The 19,757-nt window shown below is 32.4% G+C and overlaps 1 pseudogene; it reads right to left on the bottom strand.

Moving 5' to 3' along the window:
• LOC123226729 overlaps positions 1-19,757 on the bottom strand; it is a 60,727-nt pseudogene that overhangs the window by 19,580 nt on the left and 21,390 nt on the right.

Genomic DNA, 19,757 nt, shown 5'->3' with positions numbered 1-19,757 from the left:
TATAACATTGAAAAAATTAGCCTTGTTTGTGTAATGGAAGGGCATGTGAAAGGCTATTAGAAACTACATTAGAGGGTGCATAGTCTGTCAACAATTTAAGTTTAAGAATGTGCCTTCCTCTAGATTGCTATAACACATTCCTATACCATCAGGAGTTTTTAAGGATATTACCATGGACTTTGTAGAAGGGTTACCTAAATCCCAAGGGAAGTCAGTTCTTATGGTTGTTGTTGATCGTCTGACTAAATATAGTCATTTCTTGGGCCTTGCACATCTTTTTCCAGTTCATACAGTCGCTCAATTATTTTTAGATCATGTATATAAACTTCATGGTAATCCTGTCAGCATTATTAGTGATAGAAGGGCTCTATTCCTAAGCAAATTTTGGCAAGAATTATTCGGTTACAAGGTATGGCTCTCAAATACACTACTACTTACCACCCACAGTTAGATGGGCAGAATGAAGTAGTCAACATATGCTTAGAAAGGTACTTACATTGTATGGCTGAGGAAATGCCCTGTACGTGGTTCCATTGGTTGCCATTTGCTGAGTATTGGTATAACACAAACCATCACTCTAGCATTGATATGTCTCCATTCCAAGCACTTTATGGCTATTCCCCACCCCTGCATATTCCTTATTTCCTAGGGGATTCAGAAGTGACTGAAGTTGTACTATGTTATGAGCTAGAAAAGCTACCATTCGCATTATTTAGAATAACTTGAAAAAGGCACAACATCGTATGAAATTATTAGCTGATCGAAGGCGGTCTAAAAGGCAATTTAATGTAGGAGATATGGTTTACCTTAAGCTACAACCTTATCACCAAAATATTATGCATAGTGGCAATCAAAAGTTGCAACCAAAATTCTTTGGACTATCCCTGTTATAGAAACAATTAATAAGGTTGCCTATCATTTACAACTTCCTACTGAGGCTCTTATACATGATGTTTTTCATGTGTCATAGTTAAGACCTACTTATGCCCATGTGGCAACCTTTTCTACCTTACCACCATAATTCATGCCTCAGTGTTACCCTCATTACATTCTCGATAAGAAGTTTGTAAGGAAGGGTACAACCCCAGTAGTGAAATTGCTTATTTAGTGGCACAATGAAACCTCTACCACTACCATATGGGAATTTGCTGATACGTTATAAGCTCAGTTTCCTTCATTCTCCCTTGAGGACAAGGAAGTAAGGAAAGGGGGTAATTGATACAAACTGAAAGACAGAGGAAGAAGAAGCAGGGAATGAAGAGAAAGAAGCAATTGAATAAAAACTAAAAACGCAGAGGTTATTGTCATTGAGTAAGAATATAGTGTGCGACGTCGTTTGGAGTATGAATTGTAATTAGTGTGCGACATCGTTTCATGTAACAAAAGAAGTAGGATGTTGCGTCTTGACCATTATAAGCAATGCTTCTTTCTATTGTTCTGTTATTCTTGTGTTTCTGTGTGTGTGTTATTGGGTAAATTCTATAGTAAGTTGTATCAAGCTTTGACAAAATCCATGAAGACATCGTCGTTGGATTTACCAAACTCTTTCTCTATGGTCTGACAAACATGTGTAAACAACACTGACCACATTTAAACATTCCAACAATGTAGGAATATGCACATACCCTACAGGAGTCTTGTTAGCGGCCACATGAGGCCTCCGAGGCCACCGTACACTCAATTTTCCTCTTTTCATTTTAATTTTAACCTTCTTAAAACTTGATAAATTTGATGATTATGGATGGAAAAGGAAAATGATATCGTTTCATATGGGGTGAATGGTGACCATAACTGATAAATTTTGAGAATATTTTGGTGGAATTTGGTTGGATCATGGAATGAAACTCTTTGGGTGTGTTTGGTTGAGCGAGATTAAAGATTACTTATCTATCTTTTATTATTTATATTACTTTGTTTGATTTATAAGTAATAAAATATTCTAATAATTTTCTATTATCAATGGTGATGTGGTAGGTAATATAAGAGGTAATTTGATTACCACATCTAACTTAGGTATTAAAAGATTACCCAATAATCTTTAAAGTAATATATCTTTAAAATAGTTTTTCAATTTTAATAATAAAACATTCCCAGAATCAAACGCCCCGTTTGAGGTTTTAGCAAAGCATGTCATTAGCCTTTAAGTTTTTTGGACAATAACATTTTATTCATCAAAGGCCAAAAGACTATTTTCCACCTAGATTTGATGTAAACTCAATTATTCACTTGCTAATTATTGAAAATTTAAACAAAGATTTAAAAATCAAACCGAATAATAAACCATTTTGAGGTTTGATTTTGGATGAACTGATTAGACCATTTTGATCAACTGATCAAATCGAATTTTCAATTTTGTATAAGAATATGAACAATTCATAATTTATAATAGTAAAATATATTTATTTTAGTTTACAAATTTATAAATATGAAATATATAAATTTACAGTAGAGTCCACTTATTAGTTTATAAAATAAAGTTATAGACATACATAAAATATGCATTCAGATTACATAAAATAATAATTTTTTAATAATTAAATCAACAAAGTACTAGGTTTTAACTTTGATTTGATTTCTAATTAAATATGTGACCAAAAATGTATTATCTCATGATTAAAATAAGGGAAATTGAAATTTTTACCACTATTTTATTCCGTGTATACAAAAATGCCACCTATCCTAAAGCTTAAACAAATATACCACAACAGTAATCACCTTCCCTAAAATACCCCTCTTTAATCTTTCATGCATATATTCTCTTTCCTCTTCTCTGTAACTTTTTTCTCTCTTCTTCCTCTTCTTTCAAAGTGATAAAAAAATAAATCATGCAGAGAGATCCTTACTCTCTTCATCCTCACCTTCAAAAACAAAAAGAGAAAGGAAAAAACTGAATTCTTCAGATCAAAAATTCTTCAAAGTAAGGATATAAAAAAAAAAACAGCCCACAAAAAAACTCAACCACATCCACTTTATACCCTCGAAGAAATGACCATCGAAGAAGATCATTTAGTAGGATTTAACTGGAAAAAAAAAATTAGCATTTAAGGATTAAAACTGAAAAAAAAAATTTACGTTTAATTGAAAAAAAAAATATTGGCATGAAAGTTCTGGGTATTAAAGGTTGACGTTAATGCCAACCCTTAATATATGTACATATAAGGGTTGTTGGGACCTGCAATATAAAATAAGAAGGGAAAATTGGATTAAAAAAATGGTTGGCTTGTTAGCATTATTTTAGGGTGGGCCCACCCTTTATAAACTAAAATACTTGGTGTAAGAAAAGGTTGGCGTAAAAATTTAGGGTAGGCCCACCCTTTATAAACTAAAAGTTGGTGTAGGAAAGGGGCATTATTTTAGGGTGGGCCCACCCTTTATAAACTAAAACACTTGGTGTAGGAAAAGGTTGGCGTAAAAATTTAGGGTGGGCCCACCCTTTATAAACTAAAAGTTGGTGTAAGAAACGCCAACCCTTGTTTTATTTTATATATATATTATATTATATAATAAAATATATTATAATATATATAATATATAATATAATAATATAATATAATTATATTATAAAGGGTTGGCGTGGTTTGCCTTTTTAATATTTGGGAGGGTTGGTGTCACCACGCCAACCCTTTGCTTGTTTTAATGTTTTCGATCAAAAATTTAAAAAGAGTTAGCGTGTGGCCAACCCACGCCAACTCTTTTTAACTTTTTTTTCAGTTTTTTTTAAATTTAATACCTATCTTATTTTGAAATCTGAAATCTGAAATTTGAAATCTACAAAATAAGGTTCCATAAGTTCGCCAACCAATTTTTTTTCTAGTTTTTTTTTCTGTCAACCTTTTTAACTTTTTTTTTTCAGTAAAAAATTCTTAATCTAAAATTTATTTTTTTTTTCAGTTTTTTTCTTTCTTCTTTTGTTTTTGAAGCATTTATTCTATTTTCTATATGATTCTTTTATCACTTTGAAAGAAGAGGAAAAAGAGAGAAAAAAAGTTACAGAGAAGAAGAGAGAGAAGAGAGAGATTAAAGAGGGGTATTTTGGGAAAGTTGATTACTGTTATAGTATATTTGTTTAAGCTTTAGGATAGGTGACATTTTTGTATACACGCATTAAAATAGTGATAAAATTTTCAATTTCCCTTAAAATAATACGTAGATATGTGGCTAAATATTTGCTAAATGTCTTCAAATCTGATTGACTGGATAAGAGTCGTTGGATCACCAAAATAATAAAAGCAAACAACAAGAAGAGGGGCCAGGCAGGTCGAATGGGCAAAGGGATTTAGCCATTGAATATGGAGCCTTATCAGCAATGCCGCCAATCCTTTCACAAGAAGGGCACATGGTGAGTGTCCCCGCCAGTGATTGCACATAAAACTTTGAGATTTGAAAGCTCTTTCTGCAGGAAGAGTCAAAGTTGAAGAAGAAGCAACGCGTGAGAAGAACGTCGGCCATGCAAAAGAAAGGGTTGGAGGAGAGGTGTTTTTGGTTTTGATTTTTGTTTTTCAATTTATATTTTTTATTATGGAGGACCAAAGCAGGTTGAACCAGATTGGACCACGAACTAAAAACGAACCGCCAATCCAGTCGCTGTCTAGTCCATCAACATCCATTAAATGGGTTTTTTAACTTTACATACCGTTTGAACTATCGATTCACGATTTGATTGGTCCAATCCAATTTTGTAAACTATGAATCTAAGTATCTACCTATCTATTAAATTTCACTGTTATTGTCAGAAGTAAAATCGTTATTTAAAAATTTTAATTGAACTCATATTTTGAATTGTTCTCAAGTTTTGAAATTTTTATTTTTACCCATAAATCTTATATTTTTCAGGTTAAAAAACTAACTGTTCCCCTCCCCAAATTTAAGGTTGCAAACTCTCATCTTTTTGTCATAAAAGTTACCCCCCAGAGTTTTAAAAAATCTCAATTTAACCCTTATTCAATTTGGGTTTTCAAATCTTCATGTTTAGTGACCAACCTCCTGTCATGAACTATCGACTCTCTCCCTCCCACCTTTTCAATCAACGTCTTTGTAAATTAAATGGTCAAAAATTAATTCTTTTAATTTTAAAAATATTTTAAAATTTTTACGGGTCATTTCAAACTTGCCCTCTGGATCTTGACATGAGCCACCTTAAAAGTGGGGGCACATCCCATAACCCTCTAGGTTTTTAAATTGTTTTTTACGAGCTCAATAAGTGCAAAAGCTAAAAGCTTTGTGGTATGACCGACAACAATATTCGAAGGAAGAACCACAACACTTCACAATAATTTCACAAATGACAACCAACAATTTCACAAAATCATTCTTATTAAACAAATAAATAAGAAATCTTACCGAGTCAAAACTAAAAACTTATGGGAGAAATCGGTTAGCATTTGCAGAATACATAACGTCAACTATGATTACAGTGTAAATAACTAAGATTTGAGAGGTTTGGAGGACTGTCTGAGAAAGAGATTAGGGTGTAAAACTGTGAGAATTTATCACATTAAAAACGAAATAACTTTGATAAATTTTAAAAATGAAAACATTGCTTTGACTATAGTTATATAGCAAAAAGATATTATTTTGCTTCAATCTTATATTATGTAAGCAATGCAAAATGACATATTTTAAATTAGATAAAACGATATTATTTTATCTATGTATGCAAACTGTTTATAAACTTACTAATTGAACACTCTTATAGTTTGAGTTCAAAGTTGAACTTGATAGCATCACATACCCATGACTCAAGCTTGATTCATGATTGTTTATTTCAAGCTCGAATGAGCCAAGCTGACAATTGAGCTAGTGTCAATTTGGCTCGAACCCCTAGTTAAAATAATCCCAAATGCTCTATTTCAAGGTACACAACAGTTTACATTATCCAAATGATAAGGAAATAAGATTACGTTTTGTAATATAGCCAGAAAATATTATATTTAACGTATACACAGAGTTGTTTGAATTTTTTATTCACCCTAGTAAACACAAGAATTAGAAATATTAGCGGATAGTTGATGATTCTTGCATCTGCATATTTGTTGAGGCAGCATAACAATTGCAAATAGAATAACAAGGAACTGAATCAGAAAACATTAAAAGGACAAGTATTTACTCAAAAATAGGCATAGGGAAAAAAAAAAAAAGTACTAAGAATGATTGATCGAGAAGTATTGACCTGTTTAAGAAGAAGTCTCCTCTGGATTCAACCGAAATCGGGTATGAAACGAAGACCCATACGACGAATATCTTCCCATTCCGGCTCAGGTTCTTCATAGGATGTAATTTTCCAATTTTGTAAAGATTGGAGAAACTTTAATGCTTGATCCAGTTGACTAATTTTTGGACATGACAAAATTTTCAAATCCACAAGAGCAGTCAGATTTTGCAAGGCACCCACTGGAAGAGATTCTAGATCAGGAATTTTAAACATAAGCATTGACTTTAAATTGGAGAGAGGGGCAGAAAAGCAAGAGGAAGTTGAAGGTTCCCCTTTATTCTTCAACGTCATCGTCATCATCCGCTGCAGTGGTTTCGAGCTAGTCCTGAGCAATTTCAATTCTACCAAAGACGGATACAGTGGCATGAACATCAAATTGGGGCAGTTTTGGATATCTAATTTGGAAAGACAAGGAAATGAAGGCAACTCTGTATCATTATAATCATGCTTCTTCCACCATCCCTTTAATTTAGGACAATCGCAAAGGGTGAATTGCTCGAGGGATGGGAAGAATGTTGCTAATGTAGACCAACTCTTATTTGCTTCATCTGAAATATACTCCAGATCATCTAGATGGCTAAGACACAGAGTCTTCAAACATGGCAATTTATCCAATGGTGGGATATGTTCGCATCTTCTGCATTTTTTAATACTAACTGAAGTTAACTTTGTAAGAGACCCAAGCCAATCACACAGTTTAACACCCATGAATAATCTCACACTGATTTTCTTAAGATTAGAGTGTGGCTTTAGACCTTCTAACACCTCTACTTCATCTATTCCTTCATTTCCTTGAACCTCTCTATCATCACTTCTTCCCCAATCCAATGTCAGAGACCAGAGAAATTGCTTCCCTTCTAAGTTGGCCGACTTTCTACTTGCCTCAAATTTTAAGTTCTTAATCTTGAGTTTTCCTCTCAAGTTGTTCAGCCCATGTAATTCCTCTGTCCCTCTATGATTACCTTTTCTTTTGGACTGTTTGCTTACCACAAATAGTGGTAAAGTCTGAAGATTTGTTAAATGCCCCAGTCCATATGGCATTCCAGTTAAAGAATCACACTTTTTGTTTATAAGATGTCTAAGGTTCACCATTTTTTTAATATCTCTTGGTAGTTCCATAAGCTCACTACAGTAAGACAGATCTAATGTTTCCAGATTTATTAGTCTTGACAATGAATCAGAAAGTATTTTAATATCTACACCAGAAAAATTGAGATATCGCAAATGTTTCAATTCACCAATTAAACTCAAAAGTTGCCCATTTGAACTCAATAGTTTATGAAATTTTAACCCTCCAAAATCCAATGCTCGTAAGTATGAATAACTAGTTAAAATTTCATCACCATGATCCAAGTTGAAACCCCAATTTAATCTACAAAATAAAAGCAAAGTTCTAATATTTTTTCCACTATATAACTCAGTTGGAAATTTCCATGATGCTTTTACTTCACCACAATCTAGAGATAAATGGCGACATCTTACATTCACACTTTCAACCTTTCCAAATGTTTGCATGGTGCATTCAGTTCCTGCAACCAATTGTGCAAGGTCATGCATAAGATCATGCATCTTACAAGCGACTACATTCCCCCATCTATCATATTCTGGATCTTGGAAAAATGATCCTGAAAGTAGAGTCAAAAAATATTTATCACCAACATCTTCTGGACACTCTCTTTTTGACATTTGTTCGAGAATTAAAATGCAAATTTAATTAAAGTATCTTCAAATGGAATTCCTTTAATTAATTGAATAACAAATACAAATTGCTCATTACAAAAGCCAAAACGTAAAAACATTCATCAATTATATAATATTTTGGTTTAGAGAATCATAAATACAATACGAGGAACAAATTAGGACAAAGCATATGAATGAGCTGAATGGCAAGCATCATTACAAGTAAACACTATTACCTATCAAATACAAAAGACAAACTCAATCTCATTCTCCTATTTGCAGTCACAACAAAATTAGCAAAACTAACAAAATCTATTTGCAATCTCTCTAACTTCTATAAGTTTTCGATTCTATTTATCCCTTTATTGCTTCATTAGAGATTGTCTTTCATGCTAAGTGACCAAATTTTAAAGAAACACCTCGTTTATTACCTATAGGTGGCTTATGTGTAGTGGTTGGCCTAGAAGAGAGGTGACTACTTCTTCTTAGAGGCAATGTAACCTCAATTTCACTATAATTCTGCATGAAAATATATGACATAGATAAATAAATAATAAAACTATGTATACATATTTTTTATATATAATTTGGATACACAGATAATATATTATCATGCGATTAGATGATTTTGAATTAAAAATAAAGTAATACTCAATCAAATGATGACATATCATTTATATACCCAAATTATGTAAAAAAATATGTACATATAACATTGCTCATAAATAAATAAATTAGATTGCAAACCAAGGAAATGAATGATAAGCAAAAGGAATAGACATTTGCACAAAGTAACTGACTAACTTTTCATATTTTTTCATTCAATGAATGATTCTGACTTAACCACCTTCATACATAAACATATTTATAGTTTCTATAACTAAAGATTTGTTTTATTACTCTAGAAGAAATACCAAATGTTCTCTTAGAGGCCACGATTTCAGTTACCTTAAGGGAAAGCATTTTTTCCTTGTTTGGATTGTCTTGCCACCATGGAAGTGTATTAAAATCTGGCATGATTGAATGTTAGGCAGTCTTTACACAACTTTCTTCTAAGTAGATTTCCAACTTTAACTAAACTATTGGTTCTTATTATATCCTCCTCATGTGCTTCCTTAAGCACTGCCAAACTTCATTTCTCATTGATTTACCATGGGAAATTCGAGACTTGGATGTTTTACCTACAAGGTTGACATCCAAATAAATACATAATATTTTAAATAAAGTTTTTAAACAAGTAGTTAATGAAAAATTAGACTTGAATCAATAAACTGTGTTTGTGATTGTGCGATGCTTTGTTTTTTTTTAAGGAAACAATGTCCACACGTTCATTGTATAATGATTCTATTGTCTTCTATTAACGATATAAAATGGGAAAAGTCAACTTAACATATCAAACTTTACCATAGAAAAATCACAAAGATAAATAACAAATTAGAAATGAGTAAATTAGTAACATGTCTAATGAGAACAAAATATGTAAAAATAAAAAAAACCATAATTCATTTCAAGTTATTTACCTCAAATCCGTAGTGCTTGGCAATAGCCATAGACACATTTACCTTTCTTAATACTTTCAAACTTAATCGTTATCCTAGTAATCATGCTTGCCACATACAGATCAAGATCAAATTCCTGTTTTGTAAAAACCTCCTTAATCTTGTTACTATATTGGTTACGTCATTGAAAATCTTCAAAAACTCATAATGACAACTACCTCACTTGGCTTGTTTTGACATTCTTAACACTCTCTTGGATGTTTTTAATAATTTGTTTAATCTCATTAACCCTACTTCAACCAATAGATTGATAATGTGAGTTGTGCACCTAATGTGTTATAAGATTTATATCACACAAGAATGTTGCTGGCGATGTGAAACAGAGTCCTTAAACATGGAAATGTATCCAATGGTGGGATATGTTTGCATTTTCTACAATTTTTAACACTAATTGAAGTTAACTTTGTAAGAGAAAAAGCCTAATCACATAGTTTAACGCCCATGAAAAATCTCACACTGATTTTCTTAAGATTTGGGTGTGGCTTTAGACCTTTTAACACCTCTACTTCATTTCCTTGAACCTCTCTATCATCAATTCTTCACCAATCCAATGTTAGAGATCGAAGAAATTGCTTCCCTTCTAAGTTAGCCGACTTTCTACTTGCCTCAAATTTTAGGTTTTTAATCTTGAGTTTTCCTCTCAAGTTGTTCAACCCATATAATTCCTCTGTCCCACTATGATTACTTTTTCTGTTGGCTCGTTTAGTTGTTTGGCTTACTACAAATAATGGTAAAGTATGAAGATTAGTTAAATGCCTTAGTCCATTTGGTATTCCAGTTAAAGAATTACACTTTTTATTTATTAGATGTCTAAGGTTGACCCTTTTTTTTTAAATATCTCTTGGTAGTTCTATAAGCTTACTACAGTAAGGGAGGTCTAATGTTTCCAAATTTACTAGTCTTGACAGTGAATTGGAGAGTAGTTTAATATCTATACCAGAAAAATTAAGATATCGCAAATACTTCAACTTACCAATTAAACTTAAAACTTCCCTATTTGAACTCAACAGTTTTTTTTTTTTGCTAAGTATGTAAGTATTGAATAAAACAAGGGAACCCAAAAGCCTGAAACAAAGGAAATGGTAGAGTCAAAGACATACAACAACCCAAGAACACTACTCCCTTACTTTCTATCTCGCCAAACAAAAACAAGATTGCAAACAATAAAGAGCACTGCACACAAAGACTACAGAACAAACCAACCCAAAACACATTTACAACCATAAACAAAAATAACCATATACATCCATTTACACATGTACAACAAGACAAGATGACAACACCAACCACAAACTCTAAGCCTTCTCAAAATGGAAAGAAAAGCAAGGAGCAACTTCAGCAAGCAAAATGAAGTTGTCCAACCAAAAAAAAGATTCCTACAAATTGAAACTAATAGAAGCAACTTCCTTAAAGGGCAAAATCTAGCAAACATTAATGCAACTACCTAACTAGCAATAAAAGGGCAATATAGAATGGCAAGGAGAACAAGGAGCCAACAAGAATCAGGAAATAAGCAAGAAAGGCCTTCAACATAGCCTTTATCTTAAACAAGACTATCAATAACTCAACTAAGCAAACAAGAGATGGACCAATAGGACGAAAACAAGAGCAAAGAAAGAACCAGCCACAACAAGCAACAATATAATGGTCCTTCATCTTTTTGCTAGACCCTTGGGAAACACACTACTATGAAACAAAACTAAAACCTAGGGCTTAGTCTTCTTAAACAACCTTGACCATCTTAACATATCTAACGTAAACATGCAAAATAACCTATAAGTTAGATAAACCAGCCACAAACAAGTAATCCAAAGCATTAACATTGTAATTTTTCTTTGAAGATACAACTCGACAAACCCCATCTCTTAGCAACTTCTTTATTCCTTCTTGATCTTTTCATATTCTCAAACTCTGCTCCTTTATGGCCATAAACTCTCTTAATGTTACCTATAATCTACGCTTTAGAAGAAAATACATTCGAGAAACACCTTCAATTTCTTTCCATCTAAATTGCATACATCATGGTTGTAAGACTCATCTTGCAAATCAAATTTGGCAAGTTGTTTTTCCTTTAAGAATGAGTAATCCCTTCCACATAAATGTTCCAAGGTTGACAAATATATCTTTTATGGCACAACTTTAGCAACCCACACCAAATGAATTGGCTAAAAAAGGATTAGAAGAAAATGTCATTCAATTCTTCTTTCTTTTCATTACAAAAGACACACTTTGCCAAATTAATAACACTATACTTTGTAAGTTTAGCTCTCGTGGGAAGTTTTCCCTTCATAGCTATCAAAGAATAAGACGATGTCTAGGAATATATTTTATATGCCACACCACCCCACTCCAATAAACCTATTGCCTTTTGGCTCTAATTTCATTCCAAGCTATGTTGATAGAGAACTTACCATCATGGTTGGGGAGCCGCACCAACCTGCCCCTTTCACCTGAAGGTAGAAAATCAATTAAGTTCTTAACCTTCCTTAAATTCCAAGATAAAACAGTAGGCCATCTCTAAGCTTTTCTATTGACTATCATCTTCACTTTGCAATTTAAATTCAAATGAGCTTTATAGGCAATTCTTTCTTAAAACCTATCAATAATAGAACTAAGGGGATGCCAACAATCCTTCCAAAGAAGAGCAGCCTTAACATTATGAATCTCCATCTTGATTCTATTATTCATAAACTCCCTAAGCTTTATTAATTTCTTCCAATTCCAAGGGTTAGAATTTTCAACATTTATCTCCCATAAACTTTTATTCCCAATTCTATTAGTTTTAATCCAATCTACCCAAAAAGAGGTGCTTAAAGGGTTGCAAAGGTCCCATATGTGTTTTGAAAAGGCGACCTTCATTCCTTGCAGCTAAAAATTCTAAGACCTTTTTCATTTTTTGGCTTGCTTACTTCATTCTAAGGTACGACTTAAAAGAGGTTTACAATCATTAAAGGAGAGTTTGGAAGAGATCATAAGGACACCAAGGTGAGAAAAAGAAAGAATCCTTGCCTCAAAATGTAAGTGCCTAGTCATCTCAAGCTTCGTATCCTTAGTAACTTCAGAGAAAAAACATAACTTTTGTTCTCATTAGCCTTCAAACCTGACCACTTAAAAAATTCCTCAAAAGTCTTCTTGATTAAGTCAATAGCTGTAACACTAGCTTTACAAAAAATAATGAGATCATTTCTAAAACAAAGGTAAGTGACATAATTCTTTTTACACTTTCATGAAACTCAAACCTATCTTTAACTATCATCTTTTGGAGGATTTTAGAGAGAACCTCCATGGCAATAACAAAGAGATAAGGGGATATGGGGTCCTCTTGTCTCAATCCTCTAAAACTCTTGAAGAAACCTTTTAATTCCCCATTTATACAAATAGACTAGGAAGGAGTGGTAATGCACTCCTTAATCCATCCTATAAAAGTAGGGTGGACCCCAATCACGTAGAACACTTTCAATAAAAACTCTTATCTAATTATATCATAAGCCTTAAAAAGATCAACTTTTATGACATATCTTTTGCTGACCCCATTCTCCTTATGGTACTTATACATTAGCTTTTGGCAAAGGAGGATATTATCACCAATCTTTCTTCCTTCTACGAAGGCTATTTGGGCTTGATCAATAAAGTTAGAGAGGATACACTTGAGTCTATTTGCCATAATCTAAGTAATACATTTTAAAATTGTATTATAACAAGAAATAGGTCTAAAGTCTTTACAAAAAGTAGGATTAGGACATTTAGGAATAAGCGCAATAATGGTGCAATTTACCTCTTTAAGGAGAGCACCATTCTTGAAAAAATCCTTGATAGCTTCAGTCACATCTTGACTAACCACACTTCAAGCCTTCTTGTAAAAATAAGCTCTAAAGCCATCTAGACCTAGGGCCTTATTTTTACCCATGACAAAGATGACTTTTTTTATCTTTTCTCCTATGACCTTTCCAATCATGTGACTACTTTTCTCCATAGGAATTTTATAATCAAACACCTCCTCAATATTCCTCTCCTCCTCCACATGACTTTGTTCTTGAAGAAGCTTTCTAAAGAAATCAATGAACTTCATCTTCACCTTCTCTTTATCCATCACAAGTTTTCCATTCTCACGACAAATTTTTTCAATGGAATATCTATTAATTCTCCCTTTAGTGCACTTATGGAAATAACAAGTAATTTGATCATCCTCTTTTAACAAATTCACTCTAGATTTTTGCTTCATAAAAGACTCCTCTGTCTAACTTAATCTTCTAAACTCTTGAGCTTTCTCTTTTTCTTCTTCAATAAAACTACCATCATGAGGGGTTCTAGAAAGCTTAGTTTGAACTCTTTCTAAATCACTCCTAGCAAGCTTAACTCTGTCAGACAAACACTAATGTTTTTTCTTGTTTAACTCTAATTTAGCCTTGACTAATTTAAGCTTAGAATAAAGCCTAAACATAGGACTACTTTTTATATTTTTCTTCCAGACACTCTCCACAATTTGTATGAAGTTCCAATCCTCTGCCCAATAGTTGTAGAACTTGAAAGGAGGCCTTCTAGTTTGCATCTCTTTCATACCAATGAGGATACTCTAACAATGGTCTAAAATGATCTCGAGAAGGAACTAACCAAAAGATCTTGGAAATTTGTCCACCTATTTCTCATTTGCAATAATTCTATCAAGCTTGCAACTCACTTTCTTGTCTCCTTCACTTTGGTTGTTCCAAGTGTAGAAACTACCTATATATCTAAGATTATCCATTTGAATTCTTACAGCACTCATTTAACTCATCTTTATATCTTTCCCATGAATTAGAACCTTCATCTTTCTTTTGACTATTTCTTATGGCATCAAAGTCTCCAAGGATGATCCACAGGGATTGATTTAAGTAGCCATAAATCTTCTCAAGCTTTTCCCAAAGCTTTCTTCTATCAATATAGCAATTCATACTATAAACCATAGTCACAGACACTTATCTTTGTTGTATAAAATGGTAACCTCTATATGAATGCTTTGCTTATCTATATTGATAATCGACACATTCACAATTCTTTAGTTTCAAGCCACCCAAATACGACCTCTAGAATGAAGGTTATTGTTATTCACAAAATCCCAATCACCAAAAATATTTCTTCTAATCTTCTCTATGTTTTCCTTCCTCACCTTGGTGTCAAGAATAACACACAAGTCAATCTTATTCTTAGCTATAACAAGTTTTATTTCCTTTTGTTTTAGTGAGGAGTTTAATCCTCTAATATTCCAAGCTACAAGATTAATCATTAGAAGGTTTGGTGGAATTAGACTCCGTTCTCTTCTTAGTAATTTTCTTCTTTTGGTATTTGCTCATCGTGATACTTAAGGCCCTATTTATATTTTTTTCATCTACCTTTACTAATTTTTTGAATGTTATAACTAAAGGAGATTCCATTTCATCATAATCTAAATTAGGCTCTTCTTCCCCTTTCCCACCTTTATTGATTATAATGCCTGAAGGTTTCCTATTTTTTTTTATTTATCAACGACTCTTTTTCTTTTCTTTTCTTAGCTTGCTCCTTACTAATCTTAATCACCTTCTTTCCTTTTTTCGCTAATTTAGGCTCATAAGCCTTGGGAATTGACTCAATCCTTCCTTCTTTCTCATTGAATGTTACCTCTTTAACAAGGTGACAAATTGTTCTAGGAGCTTCTTAGTTTTATTACCAATAATATCTTGAGTTAGTAGCACCCTATTCTTACAAATTTTTTTTAACAAAAGCCTCTTTATCGTTGCTTCTTTCTCTGCTACCAAGACTCCTTTTAGGATTTAGGCCACTGCTTCAAAACTTCTTCTCAGTACTTATTCTACATTTTTCTTGAACATGGCCATAAATTTTACATTTACTACATTTCAACAGCCTCCAATTGTATGCAACTTTTAATTCCATATTACTTCCGTCTAGTAGCTTCATGTCAATGAAATTTGGAAAATTTTCTTCCACCTTCATTTCAATACAACTCTCATAAATTCAAACTATAATCTATCATCTATCATCGAGTCCAAATAAAGTGGCTTTCCAAGGTTACTCGTTAAGTGACTTAGCTATTTGGCACTCTAAAATTCCAATGGAATATCATAAATTTTCACCCAAACTGTCACAACCTTGATGTTCTTTGTTTCCATTAAAAATTCCTCTTTCACCTTTAAACAAAAAAAGGCTAGCCTCCCACAACCCAAGTTTTTTCCTCAATAACTCTCATGAGATCCTTTTCACTTTTGAACTTGAGAATAAACATTCCTCTTCATTAACAGTGATCTTCTGAAGGCCTAGACATATCTTTTTACCACGAGGAAATGAATCCTTCTACTAAGAAAGAAACTGATCGCACATAACTCCCACTTTTTAGCACCTTGGTCTACAACTTTAGCAAAGCTACAAGAGTTCTATTTGGAGACTTCCTTAGAGGAGGAGGGAAATACTCCAACTTCATTACAATTTTCTTACAGTCGAATAATTTACTTTAAGGCTTTAACATAGAGGGATTGCTCTTGCCATCACCACTCTCGATAGAGAGAGGCATATCTTCAGAGGAAAAATTAAGCTGAGGGACCCCAACCATCTGACGCTACTCATAAAGAATCACATACTTCTAACACCCCACTTTAAAAAGAAACAGCCTACATAGAAGAGGAAAAAACGTATAACAAGACCAAATAAAACACGTTGGCAAAAATAAACACTCTAACAGCCACATAGCAAATGAACCACATGGATAAAGTAAACTAATCCACAAAATTGAACCCAATAACATGCCACCCATAAGCAGGAACACCTTTTCTCCCAAAGATAAAAAGTAGCGAGCACCAGTTGGAGAGGAAGCATTAACACCACTTCTATTATACCACCATAAGGAAACCACTAGAAAGAGGAAACCCGGAGCCACCGTACATAAGCAAAAATAGAAAACCCAAGCCAAACACACCAACACCACCACTTAAATGTAAAACAACCAGGTACTGTAACAACACTAAAAGGAAAAATGGCATAACCATATATTCCACAACACATACAAAAAGGAAATGACAGAAGCAAATCACAAAAAAATGGCAAAAAAGAGAAAAAAAACAAGGGGAAAACTAGAGACTAAAAGGGTCCCCAATGGGAAAGCTAGCACCAAAAAGGCTACCAGCCAGACGAAAGAGACAAGAGAAAACCAACAATGGTTAAGTAATAAACAGGAAGGGATAAATGTTTAAGGTTTTAGAGAGAGGAGAGAACACATGATAGAAGAGAGAAAAATCAACCCAAAATATTATAAACCCTAATAACCTTGCCTATTTGAAATCAAAAATTTTTGAAATCTTATCCCTCCAAAATCTAATGCTTGTAAGTATTCATAACTTGTTAAAATTTCATCACCATCATCCAAGTTGAAACCCCAATTTAATCTACAAAACAAAAGCAAAGTTCTTATATTATTTCAACTATCTAACACAATTAGAAATGTCCATGATGTTTTTACATCACCACAATCAAGTGATAAATGGCGATATCTTACATTCACACTTTTAACCTTATCAAAAGTTTGCATTGTGCATTCAATTCCTACAACTAATTTTGTAAGGTCATGCATATGATCATGCATCTTACAAGCGAGTATATTGCCCATCTATCATGTTCTGGATTTTGGAAAAATGATCCTAAAAGTAAAGTCTTAAAATACTTATTACCAACATCTTTTGGACATTCATTATTTGACATTTGAAGAAACCCCTTTGCCATCCAAAGAAAAATAAATTTTTATTTCTTAATCTTATAATCCTTAGGAAACAATGCACAATACGCAGAACATTGTTTCAATTTTGAAGCTAGATGATCATAACTGAGCTTGAGTGATGGTAAAATATCACTTTCTTCTTTAATCACCTTTGGCATTTCATTATCCTTAAAATTTAACCAATCATCTACCTTAGTAGTACCAAACAATAATAGTGTTATTATCACTATGACAAGAGGTACTCCACCATACTTTGCTACAATCCTTTTTCCCATCTTTACTAATTTGAATCTGATGATTCCACCCCATGTTTAAAGGCAATTTGAGCAAACAAAAGCCAAGACTATTTTTCATCTAGTACTGCCAATGTATAAACATAAGATTTAAGTTTACTAGTAACTTTAGCAATTACTTTAGTACGTGTAGTAACCAATATCTTGCTTCCTTGTGAACCATTCATTAATAGATTAGTAAACTCATTCCATTTATTTTGCTTATTATTCCATATATCATCCAAAACTAGTAGATATTTTTTCCCATCAATTTATTTTCTAAGGAATTCTTGTAATTCATTTCTTTTTGAGTTACAAATTCTATTATCTTTTCAACAATTATCTTCATCGTAAACTCCTCGTAGACATACACCTACATCCTTAACTGAAAATAGTTTATGACATTCTCATTTGCCTATCTATTTCCATTCATCACCTCGCACCATCGAAGTTCAGTAGAGAAATTGTCTAACAAGTCATTTGTACCGTAAAATGCATTTTTAAGCCTTTGGAACCAATTGGTTACTTATTGGTTCATTTTGTTGTGCTATTCCTTAACATCAAGAAGAGTAGATTTGACAGTGTTGACAGTGTCGTTGAGTTTTTGAATCTCATCCTTAACACCCCATGCCAATTTGCCTTCTTAGAGAAGTGTTAAACACTTAAATGAAAAGAAAGAAAGTCTCACATCTAATAAAATTGAGTAAAGTGAGTGGTATATAAGTGTATGGGTTAGACCTTAACACAAACTAATTGATTTTGTATAATATGAGTTTGGATCTTTACACCTATAGGCCTAATATATTTTTGACATGGTATCAGAGCACAAGTCAAATAGTAAATCTAACAGTCTAGGTGTTCCTTAATATAAGTGACAATACACCCAATTGAAAATCGACTAAGTCAAATGGTGGGTCTAACAGTCTATAGTAGTTATACTTGAGCGAAGCTATTGGATACTCCAGTAAAAGAAAGAGAGTCTCACATCTAATTAAAGTGAGTGGAATATAAGTGTGTGGATTGGATTTCAACACAAGCCAATTAATTTTGTGTAATATGAGTTTCGATCTCCACACATATAGAATCAATATACATTTCCAACAAGACAACCCTTCCAAGATTTTCCAATGTCTTTAGCCATTTGTTGTCAAAATGATTTTTTTCAAGAGATAGCTGTAGAAATTAATTGTAAGACATGCAATGTTGGCGATGTTCATAGACAAAAGTAGTAATATTAGGACTCAAACAAAAAATATGAAGAAGATATCTTTGCATTCACATCCATCCCTTTGAGAGTAGCAAACAAATGAAAAACATTATCATTATCATTAAAAAGAGTGTCTAAACCTATCACTACAACAAATTTAATAAAAGGTGACAAAACTTTTTGTCTCAAAAAGTAAAAAATTTATCCTAAAAAATCATTCAAGACAAAAGATTAAATCATTAAAAAATATGTGTTAGCAATTGGTAATACCTACGAAAAAAGAAATCATCCCTAATAACTAGTTATTATGGATGAAATAGTGTTTCGTCATAAAAAGATACACATTTTGGGATGAAATTTTTTGTCCATAAATGAGGCAGATTTCATCCCAAATAACTTTATTTCGTCCCAAAAAAAAAAAACACATTTAGGGACAAAATTTTTCATTCCAAAAAAAACACATTTAAGGATAAAATTTTTTGTCCTCGATATTGTGGTGAATACGTGATGAATACGGGACAAAATTTTTTATCCTAAATTATATAGTGAATTAGTGACAAATTTTTTCGTCCTTATTATACAATGAATTTAAGACAAATTTTTTTGTCCTTTATTATGCAATAAATTAAAAACAATATTTTTTATCCTTGATTGTATAACAAATTATGAATAAAATTTTTCTTCCTTAATTGTATGTTGAATTGAGGACAATTTTTTTTTTTTATAATTGATTGTATAATGAAATTAGGGACAAATTTTGTTGTCCTCGATTATTTGATGAATTGAAGACAATTTTTTATGTCATTGATTGTATTGCGAATTGGAGATAAAAATTTTCATCCTTAATTATGTGGTGAATTAGAAACAAAAATTTCCGTTCTTGTTCATATGGTGAATTTAATATGGGACTTTCAATCATAAATTAAAATTAATAGTTATATAAATCCTCAAAATTAAACCATTCATACAAAACATCATTTCAACTAAGGTAAAAAATATTAATTATATTAAACTATTATTACTAAAATCAACTAATAACTAAGCATTAAATTGTTAGTACTACTACAAATCATATTAAAAGCTTTGACAG

This window comes from Mangifera indica, chromosome 10, assembly GCF_011075055.1.
Source record: "Mangifera indica cultivar Alphonso chromosome 10, CATAS_Mindica_2.1, whole genome shotgun sequence".
In the NCBI taxonomy this organism is placed as follows: Eukaryota; Viridiplantae; Streptophyta; class Magnoliopsida; order Sapindales; family Anacardiaceae; genus Mangifera; species Mangifera indica.
Note: the sequence above shows the minus strand (reverse complement) of the source record. Positions and strands in the feature narration are given on the sequence as shown.